We start from the raw sequence: 22205 nt of genomic DNA on the forward strand, positions 1-22205 counted from the left end.
CTGGGTCATAAGGCAGGAGCCTCTTATACAGAGTGAAGTAAGCCAGAAAGAAAAACACCAATACAGTATACTAACGCATATATATGGAATTTAGAAAGATGGTAACGATAACCCTGTATGCGAGACAGCAAAAGAGACACAGATGTATAGAACACTATTTTGGACTCTGTGGGAGAGGGAGAAGGTGGGATGATTTGGGAGAATGGCATTGAAACATTTATAATATCATATATGAAATGAATTGCCAGTCCAGGTTCCATGCATGATGCTGGATGCTTGGGGCTGGTGTACTGGGACGACCCAGAGGGATGGTATGGGGAGGGAGTTGGGAGGGGGTTCAGAATGGGGAACATGCATATACCTGTGGCGGATTCATGTTGATGTATGGCAAAACCAATACAATATTGTAAAGTAATTAAAATCCAATTAAAATAAATAAATTTATATTTAAAAAAATACAGATTGGTTACAAAATGTAAAACTGGATAAATCTTTATAGGTCCTGAACAAGCCCTGTCACTGAAGGGGGTGAATTACATTCTCTCTTGTACTGGAAGTTCTTAACAGTTTGTGTTGGCTAATGGAATCCTCACATTCATTTCTAACTGATACCCTGAGGTTCTGAAAGTATCTCTGAGTAAACCAGATAATCTCCAACATCCTTTCTTCTCCATCTTCCTTTTAGGTGAGTATGACTTCCTGCAATAATTACTACATTTCAGAGTATCTCTTTAAATTTGGTATGAGTGGCTTCACAACTAAAATTCTTGTCAATAAAATGTATGTGGAAACAATGCATGCAGTTTCCAGGAAGCGCCTTAAAAGGAGGGGTTGCTCCTCTAATCCTTGTCCTGCTCCTTCTAGCTGGTTGGAATATTGACATAATAGCTGGAGTTCCAGCAGTTATTTTGTGTCATGAGGTATGTTGAGAAAATAAGCCACGTTCACTGAAACAATGAGATAGAAGCCTGGATCACTGATGCAAAGGGTCACTGACTACATCACTCCCCAATACCAGACTCCTTTAATATGAAACAAATAGCTGCAATCTTATATAAGTTGCATTATTTTACTTTGTTTTGTTTTGATACTTATGGCCAAATGTAATCTCTATTTTTATTCTCTGACTGAGGGAATAGTTTCTTGGTCTGATATTACTCAGTAAGTATTAAAGTATTTATAGTAGCTTCATAAGAGTTTTGAAGAGGCATCTATTTAAGGGCTATGCAAAATGTTATCCACGGACCAGTGACAATCCACATGCTATCTGTTATGAGTCCATGACAAGATAACTAGAGAATTTGAAAATAAGAAGTTAGAAACTTTTGCAGCAGTTTCACACTGCCTGACTTATCTCAGTGAATGAGGTGAACATGTTTGAACTTTCCTAGTGAGTTACATATAATCCAAACTGCCTGCTAATCATGGACTTTATGATATGTCACTTTAAAGGTTATCTTGTCAGCTGTCAGCAAAAGTGTTTTAAAAATCTGAGACTGTATAAGAACATATTCATAAGCACATATATCTACAGAGACAGATAGATAGATTGATAGACATCTGAGAAAGTATAAGCATATAAATACATATATAAGCATATATACAAATGAAATTTATATATTTGAGAATTGAAATTGGTATTACTAATTTTAACATTTACAGATAAAAACAAGCTTTACTGATCATTTTTATCAAGAAAATACTAACTTCTTATGATCACAGCTGCTATACTAACTAAATGATGACAATAAATAAGATTTCATAGAAATAAATACTGAAAAGTTTTATACTTTTATTTGAAAGTATGATTCTTCACATACTGTGTTGAGTTTTGCATCCATAATTGATGTTTAAGAGTTAAATAATAGTGTGTTATCTGAAGAGGTGGGTTGGCTAATCAATCAATGAAATTATTAAGACCTAAGAAATATTTACACCCAAATCACAAAAAGTAAATCCAAACCAGAAGAATTTTTTTTTTTTTAAGGACAGATCAAACAGCTACCAGAAGTAAAGGTGCTTTGTGGGCTTCTTATAAAAGTAAAACATCGAGTTGCTAAATCAAAAAACCCACATATTTGTTGAAATATTAATGAGAGACTGCAAATCAAAGATGCTTGCTTGGAAATGTTGAAAGGATCTTGTCAGACAAGGTAGTTCAACTGCCTTTTTCCGGGGATACTAAAGCTCAATGTTATGCAGGATCAAATATAAAACAAACAAAGCTAGTAATTTTTATTGCAACTAGACAGATGTACAATTATTTCTAAAATAGCAATTCTTTTCATGTACATGAGGTTTGAGCATGATGGTGATATAAGGAAGAATTGTTTCTTAAATGTTCTTTGCAAAACACAACCAGTTCTAAACTATATAGAACCATGAAGGGTTAATCAACAAATGTGATTTAGAGTTTAAATTTTAGGAGTACTCTCTGATGGATTTATGGAAAGCATTTTGGAAGAGCTGTGCCACAGCGCAAATCAATGAAGTGCTTCCTTCATCAAGAAAATCGTATTACCAAAATGTTGACTAAACTAAACAGTTCACTTAGTATAAGTTACATTAAAGCTAATGCACTAAATCTGAGAGCATTCTTTTTGCTTGTAATGGTATAGAAGCTGATTATAAATAACTACTGTGATATGGTTACTGAGGAAAAACATTCTATCAGGAATATTTGAACTACTGGACAAACCTATCGTGTTCCTGCACAATAAGAATTAGTTTCAGCATTTCAGAGATATGAGTTAGTTTGTGACGCTAATTTGTTTTTTTTTTATCATTTGCTGTTTTAAAGAACTTAATACTTCCATTCAAATAAATGATGTGACATGTTTTCAATGATAGACAAGATCAAAAGGCAAAAAGAATGTGAGATTAGACAGAATTTTTCCAGAGTTTTGATTGTCCTGTAATTTAACAATAACTAATAATAAGGCTCCAAAATCACTGCAGATGGTGATTGCAACCATGAAATTAAAAGACACTTACTCCTTGGAAGGAAAGTTTTGACCAACCTAGACAGCATATTAAAAAGCAGAGACATTACTTTGTTAACAAAGATCCGTCTAGTCAAGGCTGTGGTTTTTCCAGTAGTCATGTTTGGATGTGAACGTTGGACTATAAAGAAAGCTGAGCACCAAAGAATTGATGCTTTTGAACTGTGGTGTTGGAAAAGAGTCTTGAGAGTCCCTTGGGCTGCAAGGAGATACAACCAGTCCATCCTAAAGGAGATCAGTCCTGGGTGTTCATTGGAAGGACTGATGCTGAAGCTGAAAGTACAATACTTTGGCCACCTGATGTGAAGAGCTGACTCTTCACAGAAAAGCTGACTCTTCACACAGAAAAGACCCTGATGCTGGGAGGAATTGGGGGCAGGAGGAGAAGAGGACAACAGAGAATGAGATGGTTGGACGGCATCACCAAATCAATGGACATGAGTTTGGGTAAATTCCCAGAGTTGGTGATGGACAGGGAGGCCTGGTGTGCTGCGGTTCATGGGGTCACAAAGAGTCAGACACAACTGAGTGACTGAACTGAACTGAATAATAAGGTAAATGATGATCCTGAAATTACACATTTGCAAAGTTATTGCAATGCCTCTTAGAGATTTTACAGAAGGTTTTGAATTTTACTTTTCATCATAAAAATATTTATAAGCAGGAAATTCATAGAATAAATTAAAAGTGTCTATATAGGTATTTAATATATAAAACTGCCATTTTATTCATAATTTTCATTAGTTTATAGTGCAGAGACAGAAGCTATAACATTGATTCTCTATGGTTATAGCCTATGTGCATACATTATATGAACAATATAAGCTTTATAGTTATTTTCTTTTTTTCCTATATTATGTTCATTTTGACCATGTTTATTAAAATAATTTTATGTCTGTAGAATATAATAATAAAAGCTGGCTTGCACTTTGTATGTCTTTTATTCCTTTTATTTTTATATGAATTCATGCTATATTGTATTTTACAAAAGTAGAGGTCTGTGATGGATTAGAAACTGAAAAACAAACTGGTCCTTTTCCAGAGATGATCTAAGAAGCACTCACAGATTATTTCTCTGCCTCCAGTTTGGACCATTTCTAAGCAGTTCCCAAATCAGCACTCTACTTTTCTTATACCACACCTACCCAAACCTCTGTGCCATCTTCTCTGTCTTAGGCACACCACCCAAATTTACCCTGGTGGAATCAGTGCAGCCTGTATATGTGACTCGTCAAGGTCAAAAACTCCAGCAGAGGCCAGCTAGTGAAGAAACAAGTGCAGTGAGCTGAGGGAGCCAGGGACCAAGTGAGGAGTGGGGCCACTCCTCAGCTTCAGATCAACATTTCCTACCTAGCACAGGCAAAGCCCAGGGTTGCCAGTTACTCACAATCTTTTCAAGAGCAGCCAGAAATTCCAATTTTTATATAAAACACACTCATTTAAAAATGTTCAAAAGAAATTCAGGTTTTTTACAAACCTCAAGACCAGCTAAAGAAAATGCATCTGTGGGCTAGATTTGGCCTCCTGGCCACCAGCTGGAGACTGGCTAGGATTCCAGTTGCTCTTGATAGAGATAGTAAGACCAGCACACGGAAAGGTCTCCTCCTTTCAAGTCTAGCCTGCAGATACATTTTGGCAGTGTCCTGTCAGCCTTTGTTCACTGATGGAGAGAAGATGATGGTGTTTCCAAAGGTGCAGAAGCACACTTCCTGCCTCAAAACAGACTGAGGCAGGTCTCAGAAACCAAAGAGAGCAGGAAACAGACCTCATATGGAAAGCCACACAGGAAGCAGTAAAAGAGGTCCTATAACTCTTGGGCTGCACTTCCTGATGGCTCAGGTAAAGAGTCCACCTGCAATGCAGGAAACAAGGGTTCGATCCCTGGGTCGGGAAGATCCCCTGGGGGAGGAAATGGCAACCCACTCCAGCAACCTTGCCTGGAGAATCCCCATGGACAGGGGAGACTGACAGGCTACAGTACATGAGGCCACAAAAGAGGTGGATATGACTGAGCAACTACACAACAGCAACTCTTGGTCTACTTGGCCAGTGTATGTGCTCAGTTACTCAGTCATGTCCCACTCTACACAACCCCGTGGACTGTAGCCTGCCAGATTTCTCTGTCTGTGGGATTCTCCAGGCAAGAATCCTGGAGTGGGATGCCATTTCCTCCTCCAGGATATCATCCCAACCCAGGGATTAAACCCACGTCTCCGGAGTCTCCTACACAGGTAGGTGGATTCTTTACCACAGCCAGAAAAGGATACAAAACCAAGACACAGAAGCAGACAGTACAACACACCTGAGGGGAACCTCTCTGAAGGGAATTGGGAGTGAGTCTCCAAACCCCACTGGCAGGGTGGGGAGGAGGAACAGGGCCATCTTCTCCTTCAGCACTGATTGGGAGCTGGATGTTCCACAGGACAATTTAGAGATCCTGGTAGATGCAGAGGCTTGGCACATGGTCCATACATGACACAGCTGAGCCCCCTGATAGATTTGGCCCCATAGAGACTGGCTGCCTACTCTCTCAGTTTGGAAGGTCAAGGGATACCTGAGAGTTTTCACCAGACACATATAGGCTCTGTCCCCATAATCCACTCTCAGAGATCAGGAAAGACCATGCACACTTGTTCTCCAGGGATGTCATGTGACTTTTCTATAACAGAGTTGAAAGTGCTATATAAGTACTGAATGGCATTGTTCTTCCACAGAGCTCTCATGGGCAAGATAAAAGATAGGAGCTCCCTCTCTGCCTCTGAAAGCCTTTTCCCAGAATCCCTTCTCCTTTTGTCCACCCCATCTATAAACTATAAGGTATCTGCCCTGAGATTCTGAGATGACCTTTTCCATTAATCGCCATGATTATTCATGTTTTGTGGAAAGAACTCACTTGAGGTCTGAATCCCCAGTAAGCTGTAGGAGTGCCTGGTCAAATCCAGTACAATGTTGCAATGATCTCATTCTCTAGAGCTGGCTTCATTTAAAGAAATGCTTCATTCATTGGAGGAATGGGGAGGTCTGGGATGGGAGGTGTGGTTTGCATTCATCGTGGAGCTTCAGTATCTGCAACAAGTGAACTGGGTTTCTGTGCTAGACTCTGCCTTTCCCTTTCCTGTCCAGTAGTTTCAAACTCTATATTCACAAGATCTCCAAAATCCCATCACAAGTCAAACAATAGAGCCCTCAATTTAAAAACTCTAACTCTGGTTTCAGCAAGCTAAGTCAACATCCAAACCCTCCCTGAGTTTTCACAGCCCTTATTGCTTGTGTCATAGATTTGGCACTTGATTATATTCAACTTAGCACATAATTATATCCCCGCCCTCACAAGTTTTCCTTTCATTGCTTGTTAAGTGTTCTGCTTTCTTCTTCCTAATAACACAGTTATTCCCTAAACAACAGAGACCACTTTTCACCCTTCACCAGCAACCCACAGACATAACATAATGTCAGGCCAAGAGCAGACATTTGACAAGCACCTGCTGAGCTGAACAGAGTAGAACAAATCACCAGATTCACCTTCCAACTTGCAATGTGATTGATAAGGAGAAAAGGCAAGACCAACTGGGCATTGAGCTTACCCCTGTATCTTTCACTGCTGGAAAGTCATACGCTTCCGCACTGGGCTTTTGATGGGAAAAGAATGGTCTTCCTGAGGCTTTAGCGTGGGCATGTCCTGGGGGAGCCCCTTCTAATGAGCAGTAAGGGTCTGGGTGGATAGTGACTGTGAGTCATTGTCAAGCCTATGTGGGAGCCCGGGTGGCTATCATCTCATATGAAAAGTATTTCTGCTCCATCCTGCTTCCTCCCACACTCAATCTTCCTGGGTCACTCTGTTTCCATAAGCATCCATACCATGCCTTGAGTTTCCAGGCTAAGTGTGATTCTCAGAACATCAGCACCAGCAACAGGGCTTTTTGAAAATGCAGAATATTGGGCTACATCTCAGGCTTAATGAAGCAGGACCTGTTTAACAAGAGTCTTATACACATTACAATTACAGAAGCTCTGTTCTCAAAAGGAGCTTCCTAGGTGCCTCAGTGGTAAAGAATCCACCTGCCAAGCAGGAGATGTGGGTTCAATCCCTGGATTGGGAAGACCCTCTGGAGAAGGAAATGGCAACCCACACCAGTATTCTTGCCTGGGAAATCCCATGGACAAAGGATCCTGGTGGGCTACAGTCCATGGGGTCGCAAAGAGTTGGACATGACTTAGAGACTAAACAGCAGAGACAGCAGCTCTGAAAAGAGCCTTGTAAGGAATCAGCCTTGAGGAGGCAGCCTGACTCTCTGAGCTACAGCTGCACATTAATCCAGAAAACTATGCTGAACTCTAAATTATGTTTTCTTACTCAAGAGAAGGAGAAACTCAACAAAGCAGCAGCTACACAAATTATCCTCAACCCATAGGTAGGCATAGAACTCAAAAGAAACTTGGCAAGCCTAACAGTAAGCAGAACATTGATACTAAGACTTGTAATAAACAATGCAGGTAGCCCCCCATGCACTGCTCTGTACTTCTGTCTGTTGCCATTTATGCTCCAGAACATCCAGCCCTCAGCTGAGTGCTGATCCAACATATTAGCAGGAACCTAATATGTGTCTGAAAACATATTCTAGTGAAAGTCCAAAACCACAGAGCACAACAGAGCAGACCACAGAGTACAACAGACCACAGAGCACAACAGCGGCTAACTCCTCCTAACGCATGTTGTAGAAATCACTACCGTGATTCCAAAACTCTGAAACCTGGGTTTGGTCCAGTCTATTGCAGTCTACCACAACTCAGAATGTTCTTCCCTCCCTTCCACCTACAGAGGCTCTATACAAGTTTCAAGGCTTAAGTCAAGTCCTGCTTCCTTCCCAGCATCTCCCTGATCACTCCAAACCACACAGAGGACATCCTCCGATATGCTGGTGCTTCACAGTTTAATGCAGATTGTTCTCCTCAATAAAGTTGTAAGTTTCTGGAATGAGGAACTCTGTGTCTTAGTTCTATTCCTCACCTAGTCCATTCCCTTGAAGGCTGTAGACACTTACAAATCATTAAATATGAGTAAACAATCTCAGACAGGACTGTGGAGCAGCCCATTAGTCTGAGAATCTTCAGCTTACTTCCTAACAGCCAGCACCCTCCCTCTCTACACCATCACAGCTTGGCCGTGTCCTGGGACTATCCTCTCTCCAGAGGTCCTTCTAGGAGAGTCTCAGGGCACTCAGATTTCAGAACCGTGTGCAGTCCAGGTGAGCAGACTAAGAGATGACCCTTGGTCTGACAGCAGCAAATGATGTTCAGCCCAGAGACCCAGCCAAGCAATTCCTCCACTTGATTGTGACTCTTGGGAAGTACTGAGCTAGTATTTCACAATGGGAACGACAGGCCAGACAACAAGAAATGACAATAATAATAATAGCTTCAGGATGAGGTTTTTCTGTTAGGCTAACTGTATTTCTGACCTCCACTGTGAAAATAACTGCACTCCACAGCCCTCCTGCCTTTGGCACTATCTACTGGAAGAACACAGTTTCAGACAATGTCCAAAGGTATCCACTGACCTTCCTCCTGGAAATATTATTGCTCAAAGACAAATGCCATATGATATTGCTTTTATGTGGAATCTAAAAAATGGATACAAATGAGCTTATTTGTAAAACAGAAATGGACTCACATACATGGAAAACAAATTTTTGGTTACCTAAGGGGTGGGAAGAGAGAAATTAGGAGTTTGAGATTAACATATACCCACTACTGTATACACAATAGATAAACAACAAGGACCTACTATATAGTACAGGGAACTATATTCAGTATCTTATAAAAATCTATAAAGGAAAAGAATCTGAAATGTATGTATGTATATATATGTGTATATATATATATATATATGTGTGTGTGTGTGTGTGTGTGTGTGTGTGCAAATACACATGTACACACACACACACACACACACACACACACACATATATATATATATATATATATATATATCTGAATCACTCTTCTGTATGTCTGAACCTAACATGACATTGTAACATTTATAAACCAACTACACTTCAATAAACACCCCTCCAAAAAAAAAAAAAAGCATGAAAAAAAAGATGATGCCTGTTATCAGAACATCTTTTTTAAAAACTAGATATGTGGATTTTCCTCCTACCTCTCTGCTATCTCCCCTAACATGAACTAAATTAGCAATATATAAACCAAATTTTAAAATTACTGAATAACCTTAAATACATAGTTGATTGAAAACACCCTGCATGCAGGGATGGGAACACCAGCTGTGATTCTACCCTCCCATGATTGTCATGAAGGTCAGCCTCCTTCCCAGGACCACTGAATTCACAGTTCCAGGGACTTCAGCTCACAGAGTAGTTTCAGAAACAGGGTCCACAGTGCTGGAAGTGCACACAACCTGCAGGTCATAGGTGGTAGCCCTGAGCCTTCTTCTACAAATTATCTTTTATTCTTTCCAATGACTAGAGACCCATACCTGACAAACTTGTAAAATATGAGGAAATTTAGAATGGTTGTAAAGTCTGGAAATAAGGAAAGTTGAATGTTTTTCTTCTAAATTGCCCTGAGTATGATGTCTTCAAGAATTACAGGCCTAGCAGGAATCCTCAGGAGTTATTACATTTTTGTCTTAAGAATAATGTCACACAACAAGAAACCACCCTAGTCCTTCTTTAAAAAGCAAACCATCTCTCCCTCAAAACATAATCCTAAAAAGGAACTGCAAAAATTCTACAGAATGATACACTCTTGCCTCTAACCTCTTTCACGCCAGGAAATCCTTCCTGATTGCTACCCTCATTACCATCTTCTATTAAAAATAGAGGCTGGTTCCATTAAGCACAAAGTTTCAGGCTCCCCACAAGTATCCATGGTCTCATACTTGGCCGGCACCTTTCTGGGCACCAGATGACTCAGTGCTGAAAGCATTCCTCCAGGTCCTTAAAATGTAACCTCAGTCCTCTACTCAGTTGCTCCTTAAAAGGAGAAAACTCAGAAGTTGGTTTGTACAGGTTTGGGATCCAACAAATATCTATGGCAAATATTTGCTGTTTTTTTTTTTCCCAGCCACCTTTCATGACCTAGAAGAAGCTGCACCTGTCTTGCAGGTTAGAGAAATGAACCAAGGCACTTGATATAGAGGCAATCTTGTCATCTCAAAAAGCCAGAGGAGGAAATCCAAGTCTCAAAAGGACAATTCTTATGAAAAAGGTAGTGAAAGATTTACCACTTTCCTTTTTCCCTTTGAAAAAAAATCAATGGCCATTGGGTGTTTAAAGAACAAAGACTCCCTGAGAGAAAGGTGAAGGTAAATATTTGCAATAATATGTCACTGCATTTTACATAATGGGCCAGTCGTCTATGAGACCTGACACCTTTCATACCTACAGGTTGTTGGTTTTTTTCCTTGTTTGCTCTCTCGAGGTAAGCCTCTCTTAGGCTGCCAGCCACCAAAGAGGCTGCTGAATGAATACCAGGACGCTGACGGGCATTTGGCCAACATGACCTCAGACGTATTGACACACTGAGATGAAATCGTGATATAATCCAGTTTCTGCTTCACTTTCTGCCCACGAATATTCCAACGTGTGCCTCAAGGATGTGGTAAATGTTGGTTTAAGATAAAAAAGTTAAGACAAATATTAGCGTGCTACATAAAGGTACCACTTTCCATGAGAGCTTTGTTTTTCAGCATGAGCTCCCTGGATCCCATCTTCAGAGAGTCTGATCTCATCAGTCTAAAGTGCAGCCTGGACACTGCCATTTTAAAAAACTTGTCCAGTGATTCTAATAAGAGGCTCTGTCTGAGAAACACTACATTTGATAATTGCCAGAATATTTTGTATTATATTTGGAATGATAGATAAAACTGGCCCAACGAGCCCACACTAGATGTTAAAAGCTGAATCTGCAGGGAAATAGGGAAGGTAGGGTTTGAAGGATTAATGGCAGAAGAAGAAAGACCACCGTGCTCCAACCTGAAATCTGAAATCTGGTGAGAGACAAAACACACAAACAGTAACTCTGAGCAGGATACCCAGGTTTGATCCCTGGTCAAGAAAATAGATCCCACGTAGTGCTACTAAGAGTTTGCATGCCAAAGCTAAAGATCTCACATGCTGCAAACTAAGACCCAATGCAGCCTTATACTAAAAAAAGAGAAAAAAAAAAAAAAAGTCACAGGAGACCTAGGAAAAATTTAGTAAAAAGTCAATAAGGTCTCTAGACAATCCAACTTCTGCTCTGGGACCTGGGAATTGATGACAATCCCTTCCCACTCTCCATGGTGGGCCCTGATGTTGGATTTTGCACATGAAGAAATTATCTAAAAGGAAATTTTAAAAAAAAAGTAGAAAACACTGAACAGAGCACTAATGACCTATGGGACAGTATCAAACAGTCAAATATATAGAGAAACAGAGTTTCTAAAGACACAAGGATTGTGGCAGGAGTCCTAGCTGCACATTATAAGCATATAGTAACAAATTCTGGAAAAGGAAGATAAAGGAAATATCATAAAAACAGCTGAATAATATATAGAGATATAACAAGAAAAATGAAGGCTGACTTTTTAAGAAAAACAATGTAGTCCTACTTAAAAAAAAAGTCCATTAATCTAATACTCTATATATCCAGTAATAATATCCTTCCACATAAAGGCAAAATAAAGATGTTTTCATACAAATTAAAGCTGAGTGAATCCAGGGTCCACAAACCTACAGTGTGAGAAATGCTAAACCAAGTTCTTCAGGCTGAAGTAAAATGATACCACTTTGGAAACTGGCAATTTGTTCCTATGCTGCTACTGCTAAGTCGCTTCAGTCGTGTCCGACTCTGTGTGACCCCATAGACAGCAGCCCACCAGGCTCCCCCGTCCCTGGGATTCTCCAGGCAAGAACACTGGAGTAGGTTGCCATTTCCTTTTCCAATGCATGAAAGTGAAAAGTGAAAGTGAAGTTGCTCAGTTGTGTCTGACTCTTAGCGACCCCAGCGACTGCAGCCTACCAGGGTCCTCCATCCATGGGATTTTCCAGGCAAGAGTACTAGAGTGGGGTACCATTGCCTTCTCCGGTTTGTTCCTATAGGAATGTTTTAAAAGTGGCTGAAATGGTAAATAGATGGGTAAATATATAGTACTGCTTTTTTCTAGTTTCTTTGAAATATATTTGCTTAAAGTAAAAGTAAAGAACATTGTATTTGAGTGGTTATAATGTATATAGTAGCAAATTATATGACAGTAATTTGAAAAAAGAACAGGGAAGGCAAATGGAATTAAAATGTTGTAACCTTACATTATACATAGAGAGATAGTACATCAATTCCAGATATGCTGTTAGTTACGTACATATATTATAGACCCTTGAGCAAATACTGAAGGATAAAGTAAAAAGATGAAAATAAAAGGTCAAGAGAAGACACACAATAGGACATTTTATATATTTTAATATATATAATATATTTAAATATATATATTTGAGAAAGGATATGTATGCAGGCTATGCAAAGAATTTTTACAATTAAGTAGTTTTTAAAAAGACAACCCACTAAAAATGAGCCAAAGATTTGAATAGACATTTAACAAAAGAAGATATAAAGATGTTCAACATCATTAGTCATCAGGGAAAGGCAAATTAAAACCAAAATGAGAAATCCCATGGAAAGAGGAGCCTGGCAGGCTATAATCCATGGAGTTGCTAGAGTCAGACATGACTTAGAGACTAAACCACCACCATTACACACCTACTACAGTGGTTAAAATTAAAAAGCCTAAAATGCCAAATATTACTTATAATCCTGCAATTCTCAGTGTTTACCCAAAAGAAATGAAAACATAGGTCCACAAATTAGGTTGTACATGAACATTCATTGTACTTTTATTAATAATAGCCGAGACCCAAAAACAAGAGGAAAATGAATAAACTAATTCTGGTATATTTATACAGCACAATATGACCAAATGACAATAACAAAAAGGAATGAACTACGATTCATGCAAGAACATGGATGAACATCAAGGACAGTGCATTGAAGAGGTGGGGGGGAAGACAGACACACAGGAGTCCATAGTGCATGATTCCTTTCTGCGATATTCAAAAATAGGCACACAGGCAAAATCAATCTGGGCAGATAAATCAGAACAGACAAGATATTTGAAAGGAATTTTTTTTTCCCCAAATGTGGCTCAAATGGTCAGAATTTGGCCAAAGTGAAAGTTGATATTCAGAGCTTGATAGGAATTTTTTTTTAATCCTCTTTATTTTATGTTGGAGTATAGCTGAAAATGGGACTTCCCAGGTGATGCTAGTGGTAAACAGCCTGCTTGCCAATGCAGGAGACATAAGAGATGTGGGTTTGATCCCTGGCTCAGGAAGATCCCCTGGAGGAGGGCATGGTAACCCACTCCAGTACTCTTGACTGGAGAATTCCATGGACAGAGGAGTCTGGTGGGCTGTAGTCCAAAGAGTGGCAAAGAGTCAGACACAAGCCAAGTGACTTAGCAGGCATACAGAGCAGATAACAATGTCCTGATAGCTTCAGATGGACAGCAAAGAGATTCAGCCATATACATACATGTATCCATTCTCCTCTCACAAACTTCCCTCCCAAAAGCCTGAAAGGAACTTTTTAAAAGCCTTCTCTTCTACGCTAAAATTAAACTATGTACCCAAAGTGAATGAAAACCATTCCAGAGACAAACAGCTCTAACTCTGGAATGTAGGTAGAATCTTTTGGCTTCTTTTTAGTTCACGATTTTCTCCCTGATAGTGGAAAGCATATTTGAAGATAATGTAACTAGATTGGGGGTGGTGGGGTATCAGCCTTGATATCATTCAGATTGCAACCCAATTCTTTGAGAAAGTAAAGGCAACTGTCCTACAACTGGTAGAACTTATATAGCAGGTTGAATCTTTACAAGAATAGGAAATATCCACCTCTCCTTTGTACCAATTCCAAAACCTCCCCCTATTCATTTCAAACGGCTTATAGGTATTATAAAAATTCTGGCCTCAGAAAATAAAAGTCCTTCCTGAAGGAATTGATATTCTTTCTCTGAGTCTTTATTGCTTCCCTAGTGCCTCAGATGGTAAAGCATCTGCCTGCAATGCAGGAGAAGTCAGCCGTTCGATTCCACAAATGGAAAAGATGACAAAGTCCACCAATGGTCTCAACATTCATTTCTCTGCTCTCTTTAGTAACAGAAATCAGGGCTTCCCCAGTGGCTCAGACAGTAAAGAATCTGCCTGCAATGTGGGAGACCCAGGTTCGATCCATGGGTTGAGAAGATCCCCTGGGGAAGGAAATGGCAACCCACTCCAGTATTCTTGCCTGGAGAATCCTCATGGACAGAGGTGCCTGGCAGACCAAGGTCCATGGGGTCGCCAACTGAGAGACTTCACTTTTCTTTCTGAGCCTTTGAGATGTAAATAGTCTACCGGTTTTCCCTAGAGAGCCACCACTTTGAAATGCAAACTTCAAGTAAGTAAATTCTTATCAGAAGTAAAAAAAAGGGAGGGTCTATTTGGAAACTAGGTAAATGGAAAATCTTTAAAGTCTTCTCCATAAATATTAATAAAAAGTTTAAGCCATCAGAGCAGGTAAGCTTAATTTATTCCATTTGCCAAAAACAACATTTGAATCCAACTCTTCTTTTGCAAACTTGTGAGTTTTTCATTATCATACTTATGGTTAAATTTTTAAAATGAAAGCTGTAAGATCTGTTTGCCCATTATTAGTGTGTTTACGTATGTATGTCACAGATGTGTGATAGTTTTTGACCTTCAGAGGATACTGTCATAATTAATTTGTGTGTGTGTATGCTCAGGCGCTCAGTTGTGTCAGATTCTGTGACGCCATGGACTGTCCTTCCCCCAGGTTCTTCTGTCCAAGGGATTTCCCAGGCAAGAATACTACAGTGGGTTGCCATTTCCTTCTCCAGGGATCTTCCGGACCAAGGATTTAACCTATGTCTCTGGCGTTGGCAGGTGGATTCTTTACCACTGATCCACTTGGAAAGCCCATATAAAGAGCTCTATTTAACTGACTTAAGGAGAGTAAAGTATTTGCATAAATTAAGTATAGTCTGAGGAATATAGAAATTAAGCCAAATGTTATTCAAGGTCATGTGATCTAGGATAATTTGGGAGAAAACAAACAAGTTTGTTGGCCTGATTAAAACAGGTATTCTTTAGAGTTATCAATGTTAAAAATAATGCAGACATGAAACTTTCATTCTACCTGCTGCTGCTGCTAAGTTGCTTCAGTTGTGTCCGACTCTGTGCAACCCCATAGACAGCAGCCCACCAGGCCCCGCCATCCCTGGGATTCTCCAGGCAAGAACATTGGAGTGGGTTGCCATTTCCTCCTCCAATGCATGAAAGTGAAAAGTGAAAGTGAAGTCGCTCAGTCGTGTCCGACTTAGCGACCCCATGGACTGCAGCCCACCAGGCTTCTCCGTCCATGGGATTTTCCAGGCAAGAGTACTGGAGTGTCATTCTACCTAGGTTTACTAAAAGAGCTGATGTTATCTCTGACACAGATTTGCCAGAAAAAAAGATAGCTTAAGATGATGGTTAGATGTTTGATGTTTCATGACACTTCTAAGAGTAATATAAGCATAATTGTTAAGAACTGTTGGGGCCAGTGTGAGGAAACCAAGAGAGACTCCATCCTGAAGCCTGTCATGCATCTTAAAGACTGGATGTGAACTGGGCCTGAGCCCTGACCTAGAGTGAGGAAACCGTTGCTAGTGAAAACCAGGTCTCCTGGAGACTTCCCTCCCTACAGATGACAGACAGAGATTGTAGTTGAGGTCAGGCTGTCCCTGTTAGATTTAACCATGGAGACATCCCCCCTTGATGTATAACCTTCATTTCCCCGCCTTTAACCTTAATTGTTTGTTCTCCTAGCACCTACTTGTTGTAAAACTCAATCATATACAACAAAGAGGTTACTAACACATAATCAGTCACGTAGTTGGGGGTATAAAACTGGGCCTCTCAGAAACATCAGGGTCCTTGTTGGGAACTGATTCCCCTTGGACCCGCTGGCATGATAAACTGTACTCCACTGTCTTGAGTGTCCTCTGACATGTGTTTTTGACTTCAGATTCCACAGCATTTCTGGTGCATCGGCCAGGAAGCCGTTGGAGAGACAGGCCCATTGAGCCTCTGCCTGCCACTCACTGGGATGAGAGCCTCTGGGAGGAGAAGGTGCCTCCCACTCCAGATCAGCTTTGTTTTAGTGACTTATCCTTCCAGGTGGACTTCACAAGACTGTGGGCAACAGAAGGGAAGCGTGCAGGTAGGTCCCACTATAGTAGTGGAAAAAGGGGCCTGATAACCAACCCCTTGAGGCTAGATGAGTCTACGGCAGCTGCGTCCTCATAGGCTCAGTGGGAAATTGTTTATTGAAGTAAGTGATACTCTGTTAACTAAGCCTGTACTGACTGTCAACGTATCTTTTGTTTTCTAAGGGCCTGTCCCCTTTGCCTCGGGACTCAGGGGCCTCCCGAGCTTTGCTTGGGGTTGGATTGGGAACTGTGGTTTTGGACGCATGTTTGCCTGCACCAACCAGTGATAAGACAGTCTTGGATTTCACAAGGATCAGATTTGTGCAGAGAAGAGTAGGTGGAGGCCTTAATTTATTGGATCTGGTTGGCCACCAAGAGAGCAAGAGGGGCACAAGAGGTATTATACAAGGAAAGTGAGAGCAGGATGGGTAGCGGAGAATCCAAGCCTACCATTCTTGGATGCATGACTAAAAACTTCAGAAAGGGCTTTGGAGGAGACTACGGCATAAAGTTCACCCTAGACAAGCTTAACACCTTTTGTGAGATAGACTGGCCAAGCTTTGGGGTAGGATGGCCCTCAGAGGGAACCCTAAAATTGGACAAAGTTCGGGCTGTGTACTCTGTGGTAACCAGGCATCCAGGCCACCCAGGTCAGTTTCTGCACATTGACTCATGGCTACTAATTGCACAAAACCCACCCCCTTGGGCCCAGGTATGTTATGTTAAAAAAAGAGAACGCAAGATTTTGCTGGTGTAGGCAGAACCCACGCAAGAAAAGCTGGAAAAAAATATATCATGATCCAGAGGAAGAGGAGCTCCCACTTCCTCCCCCCATACTGGGGAACACGATGGGGAGTCCCAGGGCAGGAGGAGGAAATAAGAAAAGAGGGAGATTTTCCTCCCTCACCTCCTCCAGTGAAGGAGGCTCCTTTCCCTCCTATTGTGCCACCGAGTGTGATGGAAGCGACTGCACCAGCATTATACTCCCCCTCCCTGGTTCAGAAGAAGGAAAAAAGTGAGAGCCCTTGTTCAGAGGCGGCTGAGGTCTACAAAGAAACCTCAAGAGAAAGTGGTTTTGCAGATGCCTCTTAAGGAAGTCCAAGCAGCACCACAGGTGGGGTCAGGCTGGCACATTCACCCTGGCTCCCCTTCTCTTTACTACCAGCTGTTCTCTGTAGACAAGGAAAGGGGGCTATTAATTGCACCTGACAAAAAGATAAAAAATAAAGAGGAAATTCTGCTGCTATTGGAAGCAGTGTGGGAACCCACTGCAGGGGCCACCAGTGGTCGGACACACCTCAGGCAAAAGGGAACCGAGCGGCAAAGCAAGCAGCCACCCAGGACAACAGAGCAACAAAACTTAGGGTGACGCCTGTGGTGTCTAGCCTACTAACCGCCCAAATGGTCCCAGTCTATGACAAGGAAAAAAAGCCACCTGGGCATGAACTGAGCATGATTTTAGCTTGCTATTTTGTCATACCATGTCTAATAGCCTTGTGTGCAGATGTAAGCCACTGATGCCTAACCTGTGCCAAGAATAACCTGTCTCCCAAGGAGACCGCTCCTTCTGAGATACAAATTAAAGGGGACTGCTCCATTTAAACATCTAGAAGTGGACTTCACTGAGGTAAACCCATGCTGAGGATACAAATATTTGCTGGTGATGGTATGTACTTTTACAGGATGGGTAGAAGCTTACCCCACCAAGACTGAAAACGCTAAGGAAGTGGCCCAATTCTTGCTGAGAGACATTATTCCTAGGTTTGGAGTATAGAATCTGAGTATAGAATCAGATAATGGGCCTTCATATGTGGCTGAATTACTCCAACTGATCTGCAAAGCAGTAAACATTAAATGGAAACTACATACAGCGTATAGGCCACAAAGCTCAAGAATGATTGAGAGAATGAACCGGATCATCAAGGTGACTTTGGCAAAAGGGGTGCAAGAAACGCACCCCCCTGGATGGATGTGCTGCCATTAGTGTTAATGAGGACCAGAATAACCCCCACACAGGTATTCTCCCTATGAGATAATGTTTGGGAGGCCTTCCCCACTTATTCAGGAAGTAAAGGGAAATTTATTACAAAGAGGAGGGATGGAGGTGTGTCACGGCAACTGGAACAGTTGGGGAAGGTGATCCATGGCATCACCCCTTATGTTCAAAAAGAAAGAATTCCCTTTTCTTTACGTACTACTGTACACCCATAATCACCAGGAGATTTAGTATGCATAAAAGATTGAAAATGGCAGACATTATCCCCCACCTGGAAAGGGCCATACACTACTGTACTAACCACTCCCACTGCAGTTAAAGTTGCAGATATTACTCCCTAGATTCACCACACCCAGCTCAAGATAGCAGCGGAGGAAAAGGGACCTTGGACTGTCCATCCTGACCTGAAGGAATCACTGAAGACCCGACTTGTCTTCCATCAGTGGCCACAGATTCAGGATGTAGCCGCTGCGAATAATTCTGCTGTTCCTGATCAGCAGGATGACCCTTCCAGGACTGCAAACTCAGGATAATGTGTTCCTGTCCTGGGCCCACTCATATACAAACTTCCATAATACTTCTAACTGTTAGGCTTGTGGGGCCATGCCTTTGTCAGTGATGGATGGACTTCCTTCATGGGTGTCTCCCGTATGCAGAGCGGACTTTAGCTCCCTCTGCTCATTTTTGAGACAGCAATGAGAGGCGTTTGCTTCCTTGATAACTACAACCTGTCACTTCTTACTTGCTGTAACCTGGACTTTAATCAAATTGATTAAGGCCATGAGGTGACATTTGAGGTAAACGCAAGCCTTACAAAAGTGACCAAAGCCTATACTTTTTACTTAAAAAAAAAAAAAAGAATGAGAACTCAATGGCTAGTCAGAAGGGCAATCCATCAGGTACTCTGAACAATTTTACCATATATGGGATGAGTATTTTTGGATGACTTCAGAAAAAAGCCAACTTATTGTCCCTGCCCCAATCTGTTGGGAACAAAGGGAACAAGAAGTTGGATTTGGTGACCATTCCTTGGATCCAAAACAATTAAAATATGTGGGATACTTGTCCTCTGAGCAACGTGAACAAATATTAGAGGACATTTATCACCCAGATTTACCAGCTCACTGGCCTGGTTCAGACTGGAAGTACAACCCTGGGATCCAATGGGTGGCCCCTAATGGCACCCAATGGCTGTGTGGATCAAATTTATGGCCTTGGCTTCCAGTTGGTGGGGTCAGCTACTGCACATTAGGATTTGCCTTTGCTCATGGAAGTATTAAACCATCTTTACAACAAGCCCCAGTAAATTCACCTTATTTACATGTTGGGCGCAGAGACATTCTTTGTTAACAAAGGTCTGTCTAGTCAAGGCTATGGTTTTTCCAGTGGTCATGTATGGATGTGAGAGTTGGACTATATGGAAAGTTGAGTGCCCAAGAATTGATGCTTTTGAACTGTGGTGTTGGAGAAGACTCTTGAGAGTCCCTTGGACTGCAAGGAAATCCAACCAATCCATCCTAAAGGAGATCAGTCCTGGGTGTTCATTGGAAGGACTGATGTTGAAGCTGAAACTCCAATACTTTGGCCACCTTATGCGAAGAGTTGACTCATTGGAAAAGACCCTGATGCTGGAAAAGATTGAGGGCAGGAGGAGAAGGGGACGACAGAGGATGAGATGACTGGATGGCATCACCAACTCGATGGACATGAGTTTGAGTGAACTCTGGGAGTTGGTGATGGACAGGGAGGCCTGGCGTGCTGCAGCTCATGGGGTTGCAAAGAGTCGGACACGACTGAGGGACTGAACTGAACTGAACATGTTGGGTGGGCAAAGTCTGTGATGATTAAAATAAAAGCTCTAACTAACTTCATGAAACAGGCCCTCCTGGACAATGCAAAGGCAATCCAAGCTTTAAATGAAGAACAATTACAAATGAGAAAGGCAATGTTTCAAAATCGGATGGCTTTAGACATGCTTACAGCTGCCAAGGAGGGACCTGTGCTATAAGTAAAATTGAATGTTGTGTACATTTCCATGATTTATGTGGCAATATATCAGCCACTCTAGACTACATGATAAACCATGTAGAAGTGATGTCTAATGATAATCCTTCTTTTTAGATGTTAGTATTTTCTTGGCTTGGTGATTGGTGGAAAAACTTTTTGTAATTATTTTGTTAATCATTATATTGTTAATTTGGGGGCCTTGTATTCTCCAGTGTATAACTCGATGTGTAACCTCCAGACTGACAGCCCTGCTGCAGTTACATAGTCCCCGTGTGCAGTACTTACCCATGACTGATGCCCATCATTAAAGATAAGATGAGTATCAAGAGGCAGAAATGTTGGGACCAGTGTGAGAAAAGCAGTAGAGACTCCATCCTGAAGCCTGTCATCCATCTTAAAGACTGGATGTGAACTGGGCCTGAGCCTTGACCTAGAGTGAGGAAACCATTGCTAGTGAAAACCAGGTCTCCTGGAGACTTCCCTCCCTACAGATGACAGACAGAGATTGTAGTTGAGGTCAGGCTGCCCCTGTTAGATTAACCATGGAGACATCCCCCCTTGATGTATAACCTTCATTTCCCCGCCTTTAACCTTAATTGTTTGTTCTCCTAGCACCTAATTATTGTAAAACTTAATCATATACAACAAAGAGATTGCTAATATATAACCAGTCATGTAGTGGGGGGTATAAAACTGGGCCTCTCAGAAACATCAGGGTCCTTGTTGGGAACTGACTTCCCTTGGACTCGCTGGCATAATAAACTGTATTCTACTGTCTTGAGTGTCCTCTGAGGTGTTTCGTGACTCTGGATTCCACAACAGAATAACTATATTAAATAGGCGTATTGAAGGTAAAAGTTTATAAATGAACTTTTCAATGATAACTTTGCTTCATGATATGTCTACTTAAAAATAGTTTTTGAGAACTTTTTGGTAATTTGAAACCTCAAAGTTATACTGAAATAAGTTAAATGATGGATATTATGAATGAAATATATTGCCTGCTATATCGTAAACAAAGGATGTTGAAGCTATCAAGCCATCACATTATAGATATCCTAATGGTGAGCCCTGAGGGAATTCAGGGTAGAATCATAATGCCTGCCATCAAACCACCCGACTTTGCAGCCGCGCCAGTGCAAACTCAGGGTGAGAAAACACAGAAAATAGGTCATAGAGAGAACTGAGGTGTACATCAAAAGAATGATTTCAGTAAGCCCAGACTCTTGGATTTCCCCATACATAGAAAGTGGTAAATTCCTTAACTTGAGATATCTGATTTTCAATTAACAGTAATCTTTTGATGTTCCAACTATCTGGTCTTTGTTACAAAAACTCCTGTATATCCTGGCTCCTCCCTTAGAGTCCTTTGGACAGGAAGGAGATCAAATCAGTTAATCCTAAAGGAAATTAACCATCAATAGTCATCAGTAGGACTGATGCTGAAGCTGAAACTCCAATACTTTGGCCACTTGATGCAAAGAGCCAACTCACTGGAAAAGACCCTGATACTGGGAAAGATTGAGGGCAGGAGGAGAAGGGGACCACAGAGGAGAGATGGTTGGACTGCATCACTAACTCAACGGACATGAGTTTTAACAAATTCTGGGAGACAATGAAGGACAAGGAAGACTGGTGTGCTGTAGTTCATGGGGTCACAAAGAGTTGGGCATGACAGAGCAACTGAGCAACAACAATCCTTACCTCTTCAGAGCAGTCTCTCAGAGATAGCTGAAAGGCTTCAGATCAGATCAGATCAGTTGCTCAGTCGTGTCCAACTCTTTGCGACCCCATGAATTGCAGCACGCCAGGCCTCCCTGTCCATCACCAACTCCCGGAGTTCACTCAGACTCACATCCATCGAGTCAGTGATGCCACCCAGCCATCTCAT

General features: G+C 41.4%; 1 long non-coding RNA gene across 2 annotated transcripts in view; it reads left to right on the forward strand.

The window, feature by feature from the left end:
• Positions 1–16231: 16231 nt before the first annotated feature.
• LOC109564915 (uncharacterized) overlaps positions 16232–22205 on the forward strand; it is a 29669-nt gene continuing 23695 nt past the window's right edge. For both annotated transcript variants that reach the window (XR_011568796.1, XR_002181563.2), the window contains exon 1: positions 16232–16322. This is a non-coding gene — a long non-coding RNA (uncharacterized lncRNA). The remainder of the gene's footprint in view (positions 16323–22205) is intronic.

The sequence above is a fragment of the Bos indicus genome, chromosome 10, assembly GCF_029378745.1.
Source record: "Bos indicus isolate NIAB-ARS_2022 breed Sahiwal x Tharparkar chromosome 10, NIAB-ARS_B.indTharparkar_mat_pri_1.0, whole genome shotgun sequence".
In the NCBI taxonomy this organism is placed as follows: Eukaryota; Metazoa; Chordata; class Mammalia; order Artiodactyla; family Bovidae; genus Bos; species Bos indicus.